Source organism: Cupressus sempervirens, chromosome 9 (genome assembly GCF_028749045.1).
Source record: "Cupressus sempervirens isolate cs-2001-9-10 chromosome 9, ASM2874904v1, whole genome shotgun sequence".
Classification (NCBI taxonomy): Eukaryota; Viridiplantae; Streptophyta; class Pinopsida; order Cupressales; family Cupressaceae; genus Cupressus; species Cupressus sempervirens.
The window spans coordinates 235,855,791-235,866,757 of NC_143126.1; positions in this window are offsets into that span (position 1 = coordinate 235,855,791).

The window sequence follows — 10,967 nt, forward strand, 5'->3', positions numbered from 1 at the left end:
TGCTCCACATAATATTCTATGAGGTAAAAAATGTTCAATTTTGATTTGTAACATTCCACAATGATTAATGAACTTCCTAAAGATTTGTCAATATTTTCTACACAAAAATCATGTTTCTAAAATAATTGCTCATATAAAAAATATTTTAAATAAAAAAATTTAGAGATTCGCTAGTAGAAATAAATTTGTTTTTCAAAATAATGAAAAATTCACCAAAATTTTATATCTTTTTCTAGAAGGAGGTTCATGGATGTGATCATTGTGCCATGGATTTTGGCTGACATGATTAGATATATAGGTACTTTATTGGTGCTCATTGGTTTGGATTACTAATTTAGTTAAGGTGGTATATCTTCTTGGTTGAAGGTCATGGTTATTTGGTTTCTTTTAATGAGCTCGTGATATGCACTTTGAGTTATATGATGGTTTAAATACTTGGTTCTCATGGTTAGAGGATGGTTTTTCATCATGTTTTCATGGATAGCTTGAATACATGATTTAGTGCGAGCTTGTGGTAGTGACAAGATGACAGTGCAGGATTAGTTCCTAGTTTGGTTTATATCTTCTTGGGTTGGAGATCTTGGTCTCACCTGATATATAGAGTTTGGTTGCATGTGTAGACCTAGAGGATCTTTGTGTAGGTGATGGATTTTATGATGCCACAGGTGACTTGGTAGCATGGTTGAGTGGGAGTTATTGGCATTGATATATTTAGTGAGTGTTTTGAGATGTTGGAGGTTTGTCTTAGATCCTAAATTGTTGTTGAAGCTTCTTTGACATTTGCATGGTGTAGTTGTTATCCTCATGGTGTGTGAATATTGTTAGATCTCTAGGACTCATGGGGTTCTTTGTTATGTTCATGGTGTATGAAGATGGTTCTTCATGGTGTGTGGAGATGGCTTTTATCATGGTGTATGGAGATGGTTGCATCTTGAGGACTCATGGGGTTCTTGGAAAAGGTTTGGTTTATGCCTTCATTAGGAATGTTATCCTTGGTGTGAGGATGGCTTCATTATTGCCATGGTATACTCTTGATATGCATTTAGAGTTTTGACATGTTATGGTATGTTCATATGGAGCATGTTATCTCTTTGGTTGAAATAGTTAGATCATGTTGTCATGTTTTTGTTCCTCAGGCCATGGTTTGAACTTTCACATTGACCTTGGTTTAGTTTCTTAATATTGAGTATGTTGATCATTTTTTGGATACTTCATAATATTTTTATGTTTGCATTTGAATAAAATAGGATTATGGCTAGATTGAAACTTGGCAATAGTAAAAACTAAGAACTCATGAATGATGTTCTAGTTTAAGGATAAAAGTAATATGTCCACTATAGCCTACAATTAGGTTATCCTTGGAGCACATGATGGACCAAATAAAACTCCTATTCTATACATCTAGATCCTAGAGCTTCCCAAAGAAAAAATCATGAAGATCTATCATTAAGTCCAAAAAGTCAATAATCCCTCCATATTTTTTTAGGGAAAAATAGGGTGTTGAAATACCCCATCACCATCCACTAATCTAGTGTATTGTTCTTACCATCCAGAGTGATCTACTCTTAATAAATCTCCCTAGCTCCAACTGTATTTGGGGCATAAACATTAGTTATATCTCACACTAGGTCTTGGTTGGCGTGAGTAAAGAGAAGGACTAAATTATATAGCATGGAAGGACCACCAAACACACCTTTAAATTCAATGGTAAAACAAAGGGAAGTAGGCCAAATATATTATTCCTTACTAAAGAAAATGAGGAGGCAAACCTTTTTTTTTTCTTTTAATAGAACAACATCCTTATTAAAACCCTTAACAAGGTTCTTAACTAACATCTACTTCTGCAAATTGTTGAGACATCTCATATTTTAGGAAAAAAATATCATTGATAATGTTTGGAGTAAAGATTCTCAAGAGTGCTCTGGCTCACATTACTAATGTCCTTCTCATTGAACTTCTTCACCAAGTCTCTAACCAAATGCCACCGATTCTTCTACAACATAGCTAATTCTTCTGACTTCTAGGTATTCAAGAGGGAGGAGATAGGAGGATAATATTGAGGTGGGGAGGGAGAGGGGGGAGGCAAAGAGGATACCAATAGGGAAGATAAAGAGGGGGAAATGAGGAGAAGGGGGTGGCTAATAGGGAGAGGGGTGGGGCAGAAAATGAAAGAGGCCAAGAAATAGAGGAACCAACTCCCACTTTGATGTGGAAGGTAGGAGAACAACCAGAGAAGACAAAGCAACTAGGGAAGAGAAAAGAGTGGAAAAGGTGAGTGAGGGGAAGGAAGAAATGAGAGATAACTTGAGAAAAATTCCCATGGATAGTAGTAAAGTACCTAAAGGTATCCCAGAATCAACTACTACTACTTTAGGAGAAGGATTAGCAGTAGGATCCTTAGGGAAAGCATTTGAGAGGTGGGCCACTATGGAAATTTTTTGTTACTATAGCACATAATTATCATACTACAAAGGTAGGGTAATGAAACCTAACCTAGATTCAAGGACCATTGAAATCAGGAGCACCATCCTAGAGACCATTGAAATGTACAAACCCAAACATAGATAAAGTGAGACAATATATTGGTGAAAACATCAATATCTAGGAACTCACAAAATAAGTTATAAATCCCTTCTAGCAACTTGTTATCCAAAAATTGTAGGATAAGGATAGGAAGGAAAAGCTAGATAGAAACTACACTAGAGAGATGGGCCACTATCTCAAACCCCAGACACTAATTACAAAGATATAATGGTAGCCAAAAACCATTAACCACCCACCAACATGTGCAACGGGTCGCCCTTGAGATATAAAGAGACATATGAGAATCCTTTGGGTGCACTAAAACTATGATAAAACCTTTAAGAGCTCAAATAGAAAGAACCCACTTCTTTACAAAAACTAGCTTAGGTATCGTCCCTCCAAACTTACCAAAAAAAAAGGTAGTGAACCTCAAAAGATTTCTAAGGAAGAATCATTGAGATTGAAACACATTCCATCCACCTATTTAGAGACTAGAATACCTCCCTAGAGAGGCTTTAACAGATTACCAAAATAGGTCGTTTGGTTTCCTAAAGGAGTTGAATTGCAAACCTCTGATAGTGGGAGAGTCACTAGAGTTGGGGTCTTGAGGACCAATTCTTTTTCTATTTTTGTGAAGAATAGAGTAGAGAAACAGGTGCTAGGAAAAGAAGACTCACCTTCAAAATTGATACCACCATACGGTAGAACCCCATACACCATCGACAAAGATACAACAACAACACCCCCTGCCTTCACCTTGGAAATACTTTTAGAGTTTTCTTTAACTCCACCTCCAACCTACTCCAACTCAAAGTTGCACAACACATTTCAAAGACACACACACACACACACACACACACATGTACATGTATGTATGTGTTTATTTTCCAAATATTGTATGATGTGGGCTTTCAAGAAAGCTTAAGACATTTATGTTTGGATGAAATATTTCGGGTTTGAAAGATAGATCCCATTAAAGCCTAGTGTGATGGGTCTTATAACAAATAAAATGTGATTCATATAATCAAAACTCATATCGTGTACCAAAATAAGGTGTGCAAATTTACAAGATTTTGACAGATAGTTAATTAAATTATTATGTAGTTTAAGTTAGCATTTAATTCCAGATCAACATTTCACTGGTGCATGATTTTACAATCACCATTTAAACTGTAGTGTTAACCACCATATATGGATGATCATAGACTTCTTTTTTGACTGCACATTAATTGCAAGAGAACTAATGTTATTTTAGATTTAAACCTCACCATAGTTTATATTTTAAATGGTGGTTACTTATGATTAAATATTATAGTTTGTAATGATTGAAGACAAGATAAAGAAAATTTTATTCATTTTAGCTCCATATTCGGTGTTCTTGCAAACATTATTTTCTTCTTTTTCAATTAAATCTATAATTTATTGCATAGTTATATATACCAAATTCTACATAGTATCATAGCTAAGGCTACTAGATAGAAGAGAAATTTTAATTTTAATTTTAGGTAATGGAGATTATATTTTTAAGAATGGAATTTTTAGCAACCATCATTCTCATTACATTCAACCAATAATTCATCTTAGGCCGACAAGTAGAGGTTTGTATAAAAGATTCATGGCAACAAATATTGAATCAAATTTTGTATCAAAGCTTGGTAGAGGTGATGCTATCTTAGTATGGTTCTTGCCTTCTTTTTCTCTACAGTGTTGCACTATTTTGGTGGATCTATAATGCCTCTTTATGCCAATATTTTTTTGCTTCCACTTGATCAAATTTATAATAAAAAAATTACTCTTGTATTTTCAACTACCAATCTGTTCTTGCATAATTGAGTATCATTTTTAGGGTCACTTGTATAGATTCATGTGTCATCTGCATCATTGAATGATATATATTTTTTCTTTATTTGTCATCGATTCATTTTTTTGGAACACATATGAAGATTATTGTCTTCTTTATCTTTCATTGGCAGATGTTTTCCTATGTTTTTCATATCTTCATTATTTGAGTAGTGTTGTTGGAGAAACTCATGCATATTGACCATTATCTTCATCTTGGTTTTAGAGAAGTCTTTTCATTTAGCACCTTGGTAGTTATGATTCAACAGAAGTCCACAAGTTTTCTTGTTACTTTGCTCTTTCCTTTTTGCTTTTATTAATTTTTCTTTTGTCCTTAGTTAAAATCAAGGAGGCGTGTTGATGTTTAGTACCATCTCAATATTTCACTAATGCACAATTTTCCAAATACCATTTTAAGCTTTAGTTTGAACCATGATTTATTGATCATCATGGTCATCTTTTGTGATTGCATGTTAATTTTTATTTAAAATTCACTATAATTTGATCATTAGTTGTGTATAAATTTTATACTTTGTAGTGAATGAAGATAATGAGATAAATATAATTTTATTTGATTCAACTCTATTTGTGGTATTTTTGCAAAGATATTTTTCTTTGTCTTTTAGTTTGATAATTATGTAGCTATAGCTGTAAAATTCTATTGTTTCTAAAGTAGTAGTGGAACTCTTGGGTGTAGGGTTCAGAGTTCTTCCTCGTTTCCACTATAACTGATCACTTTTTATCATGTGAAAATATGTTGAGCAATGGATGCTGCTGCAAACACATAGTTGAGGCATCATATTTATGTATTGTCATTGGATGAATTTGATCTTGTAATAACAAGGGTGTACTTGTACAAAATAAAAAAGTACACGTATAATGTGGGCCAAAGAATTTTACATGGAAGTAACATTTTTTAATGCTCTTGACTATAAATAGGAAAAATGAGATTATTTCCATAGAAAACATAAAATTAGTAGAAGCCTTTATGATATGAATTTTTATTCATTTCTTTTATGTGGTTGAGAGTACATAATACAATACCTACATTCCTAAAATATTTTGATATTAATCAACTTAAGTTGTTCAAAACTTCATGCACAATAATATATTTCTTGTATAAGAAAATTAAAAATGAAATCAATGTATTGACATGATATTGTAATGTGCATGATAGTTAAAAGCAAAAGAAATTAGTAAATTTAATGTTACTTTTTTAGCCTCATTCTTACCTTCAACTTGTATTCCATTGGTAGCATATGGTTTTAACATCTTTGGTAAATCATTTCCTGACAACATGGATGATCATGTAATCAGACATGTCACACAAAACATTACCTTCCAATAGTTTGATTGCAAATTATAGTGAACTCATTCTTTCTTTATTCTTTGTCAATTTAATCTTCAATCTTTGTGGCAGTTTTTGTAGTTGAAACTTAAGTTTGGCCTCGAGAAGAAAGTTATACATAATTTAGAGAATGTCTTAGATGTTGCTGCTAAATATTACTGTAATTGTTATTGATAGACTTTGTGAACTCAACTTTCAATCATGATGGTTTAGTTTGAAAATGCCATTCGTAATAAACTTGTAAATGATTATTATTTTATTTTCATCATAACAAACCATTTATAGAGCATTAGCTGAAAATTAATCTACTTATCTTGTAGGAAAATTAATAAACCTATCTTTTGGGATATTGTTCACCAGTCTCATTTATACCTCAAACATCTTGCATAGTAGTCTGACCCTTTCACTCCGATACCAAGTTTAAAAAATAAGGGAGAGGAAGAAGAGAAATCGAAGGTGAAAACCAAATATGGGCTTTACTGAACACGAGCCCTCATCTATTATATTTATAGACAAATACATATTAAATGCTATCTAAATGCCATCTATATTTTAGAATAGAGTTAGTCGGAATATTTATTAAAATTGACACATGTTTATCATGAACAATTTATATTGTGCCCCAATTAGCTAAGATGGTTCTACAAATTGTATGTACCTGCCATACATATTTGATGCTAATATATATTTTTTCTTTCACATATAGCATTTGATGAATATTAATTTATCCTTGTTTTCATAGTTTTGAAGATAATGGTATAATTTCTTCATAAAAATTTCTAGTCTGAATAAATACATAGCTGTAAACCTATCTAGTGATCTTCAATTGCTAATATTAATGGGTTACACCTCTTAATGTAACTAATATATTTAACGAAAAACTGCTGATTGATTTTAAATAAAGAGATTGTTCTATGTTAACACCACATCTCCTGACTTTGTTTTTTAATCAAATGGATGACTTGGTCCTAGCTTCTAGCTAGAACGGCCTATATACGAAAATGAAGAAAAGGAATGGTCATTGAGTGAAAATAAATCCCTACACGTTTCCAAAACAAAAATAGTTAGCGGCCAATTGCATCGTCTCCAAAACGGCATACGACTTTGAATACATCACCGTGGAAGAAATTATGGGTATGTTATCATGCCGCCCTTAAATGGGTTGCCATGATGCATTGCATACCATCTCAATATTTGGCTACAATCTAATCGTTAATAATCCTCTCTACATTTTGGTTTAGTAAAGACACACAACTCCGAACATGGGAAGTTTGGCGCACATGAAAATAAGCACAATATTAATGCTTGTTCTTCTCTCCCTTGCAAATTTGAGGCGGTCGGCAGCTTCCACCTGCGGCAGCTCTTCGTGCTCTCCCCCACCACCACCACCAGCACTACACAAAAATTTCGCTTTATCAAATGATAATGCAGCTCTCAAAATGGAGTTAACTGTTTCTAGCTCAACCTTTGGCGATTCTCCATGCCCTCCACCACCACCAACATTGCTATACAAGCAAGTTGCCTTGTCAGACCATAATAATAATAATAATGTGCTCACAAAAATGGAGCAGTCAACTGTTTCTAGTCCCAACTGTGGCTCCTCTCCATGCCCTGATTCAGATATTCAGCATAAGGACATCTACTGAAACCCATTTTTCTTTCCTCATCTATTCTTATCCCTAAACATTAGTTGCTCCGCATAAATAAAACCTGTTGTTTTCTGTGATTCTGTCCTTCAATTATTTTCATTCCTTCAATAAAACATTGACTAGAATGCATCTGTGCCTAACAAAGCAACCACCTGTTGGTTGTGTATATGCTCTCTAAATAAATAGGAGTCGCACCACAGAAACAGAATTGTTTGTTTTCTGTAATTCCTTGCTTTTACATTTTTATATTCAATCACATTCATTTGCATTACTATTGCATTGCTATGAATAAATCATTTTTACATTTTTACGTTATACAGAACTAATGGAAACATGACAAGCGCCATATAAAAAAGAGAAGTTAATAAAGAGTTGCAACTAATGTGTAAAAGAAAAAAATATATAAATGGTTAAGGATTAATGAAAACATGACAAATGTGACAAATGTCATGTTCTAAAAAAATTAGTAGAGCTGAAGACAAGAAATATAAGTGAGCTAATGGAACTTTTAAGCTTTTTTCAAATATTGGATGGGACGATGTAAAAGGAGAATTATATATAGTCACATGGAGAAGTTTTATGAATAAATATGATTGATTAGGATTCTTTTTTTTATCATTGACATTTAGTTTACAAAATAAGAAATTTAATGTCAGGAATGTGATAATAAATCGTACATAATTTCATTGGATTGTAATGCATACTAATGTGTATTAATAATATGTTGTAATAAAGGTTCTCACAATTTAAATTCACATATTTATCATAGTTTTCAATTATTTATATATTCGTATAACATTGAATTGGATGTTTAATTCCTCTATCACCAAAATGCTAATGTATATAATGATAAGTGAAAAAACATGTATTCTTCCATGCTACAAGAAATATATTTTTTGGGTAAATTAGAAGTAAATAAGATTGTGCTCTAAGATTTGTTCTGTGTATAGGGTTAGTTATTAATAATTAAAAATTTGAACTTTTGAATAAATGTTCTTCATTATTTGCATTCTTAATAACATTGTTATATTAAAGCACCAATGTGTTAAACATATGTTAATGTAAAAGATGATTATTTATGAAATTACCCTTTCATTTATACGAAGTTGTAGATAGCTTTCATATTGAAACTTCGGCAAGATATGAATAGTGAAATTTATATCATAGTACTACTTGGCTCCACAATTTTATACACTTGCCACATCATTTTAAAATTTGAATCCAACAAATGACTAGTTGTGGTTATTTGGAATTATCCATTTATACCCTACCAATAAGGTCTATGGATCTTTTTAATGTGTAAAAAAGAGTACCATGAAATCATAGGGAGAATTCAATTTGAGTGAAGTTTCACCTAGAATATATTGTATACTCTATTTATTAACAAGTAGATCATGAATTTTTAGGAAGAGGACACATTTAGTTCTAGCTTGAGAATGATTGAATGGTTTAAGCCAAAAGAAACTTCTTTGCATACTAACTAACTAATCTTTTACTTTATTTATGGTGTTTCCCATTATTGGAAATAACTTGAGTGTCCCCTAAGAGATTTGAATTATCTAACATTAATTTGTGATCCATTCAAGTTTTTGTGCTAAATACAATTTTAGAGAATTATTTATTAATACTTTTCTAAGAGATGTTGTATTAGATAGACATAAACCCATTTTTGTCTTTAAAAATTAGATATGGGCATCAGTTTGAGAGATTGTGATATATAAATAACAAGATAAATGTGCATCTTTTAAAGGAAGGAAAAAAGAAAGAATAAAATAGGTTGTGTTGGAAAGATGAGAAAAAGACCATGTAACAAAGGAATTTAATAATTAGGTTGTTGTGTAGTAAACAACAACCTAGCTAATGCTACTTAGTAAAATTAGATAGGTTATTATTGGCTCTAATTATTTTCTCATTTCCTTTGTGGTTGATCCATTGGTGGTCACAAGAAACTTGCCTTTCAAATGTCAGAGTATGCAAATGGAACACCCAAATCTTGAGATTAAAATTAAAGAACAATGACAAGTGAAGATTCATGGATCAACTATGTTTAAGATAGCCAAGAAATATTCTTTCTTTAAATTTTCTTATTCTTTTCCACTTCAATATTCAAACTTTGTGGACTTTTTGTACCTAAAACTTAAGTTTGGTCTGTCGAAGAAATTGATTATCTTACATGTTGCTCCTACATATTTCTTCAATTGTTGTCAATAGACTTTATAAACTCAACTTTAAATTATGATAGTTTTGAGAAAAAATACCTTTCATAATAAATTTCTCAATGATTATAATTTTGTCTTTAAAAAAAAAAGACATTATTTAAGCCCAAGAAACATTATTTCTTTAAGTTGTCTTATGATTGTCTCTTCAATCTTCAAACTTTGTGCCACCTTTTGTACCTGAATCTTAAGTTTAGTCAATGTTGCTCCTACATATCTGTTCAATTTTTTTTTAATAGACTTTATAAGTTAAACTTTCAATTATCATCATTTTGACTAAAAATACCATTCACAGTAAATTTCATAATGATTATAATTTAATCTTTAAGGGCTTAATACTAATCTTACAACCCGTCAAGCTTATATCTAAGCAATATAACCTGAATGGTAGCTCTATTCTATGGAAGAACATTTTAAAAAACTAAGAGCATAATTAGAAGAGGTGGTAGAAAGCAAATAAGAAATCGTAGAAAAAGCATATTCTGGGGAAAAGAATAAAGGGATGAGGCTCCTATCAAGATGCTGAGTCTAATAGATTGGTTGAAGGTGAATGTAGCTGAGAAAGTGGAAAAATGCTTAGAATGGGAGAATGGTAATGCCAAATAGAAGTATGCTATTAGACTGTGGCATGTTCACTATGAGGCCAGAAGAAATAGTTCTTAGGATATAATAAGAATGGTCTCTTTTAAGTTAATTCAGCCTAGAGATCACATGAAGATACTTTAGTTGCTGATAAATTCTGGAAAAGTCTCTAGACCCATAATCTTCCAGCAAAAATTACCTATTTTTGGTGGGCTATGGCTCATGGAAAAATCCTCACACTAGACAATCTATCTAAACTTGGTCTCATGTTAGCTTGTATATGTACCCTATGTGAAAAGAATTTTGAGTCTATCAATCAAATTCTATTACTTATTTTAGATGAAAACTTATTCTATTTTCCACATCATCAAAAAATCACCAGGGATAGTATAAATTACTTGTGTTTCCCCAAAAGCCTTATGTTCCCTAAACTTCTTGATCTAAGATTAAAACAAAACTGGAATATCAAACAAAGTTTGCTAGCTATCAATTGGTAGAAGATCACGAAATGGAAAACATGTTACTAGATTTTACTGGAGAAAGGATGGTTGAAGTATAATGTGGATGGATGTTTCAAATAAAACCCTCGTGTCACTGGAGCCTAAGGAATTAACCAATACTAGAAAGGCAATATCATTCTTTTCTTTCCCAAGTTGTTGGGAATTAGGTCCAACAACTATGGTAAGGCTATAGCAATGTAGTTTGGTATTAGAACTCTGCAAGACTTAGAAGTGTAAAAAATTGCATTGGAAGGAGACCCAAAGCTCATTATTTGTTTTTGTTTTAAAAAAATCAAATTCCCATGGAGTG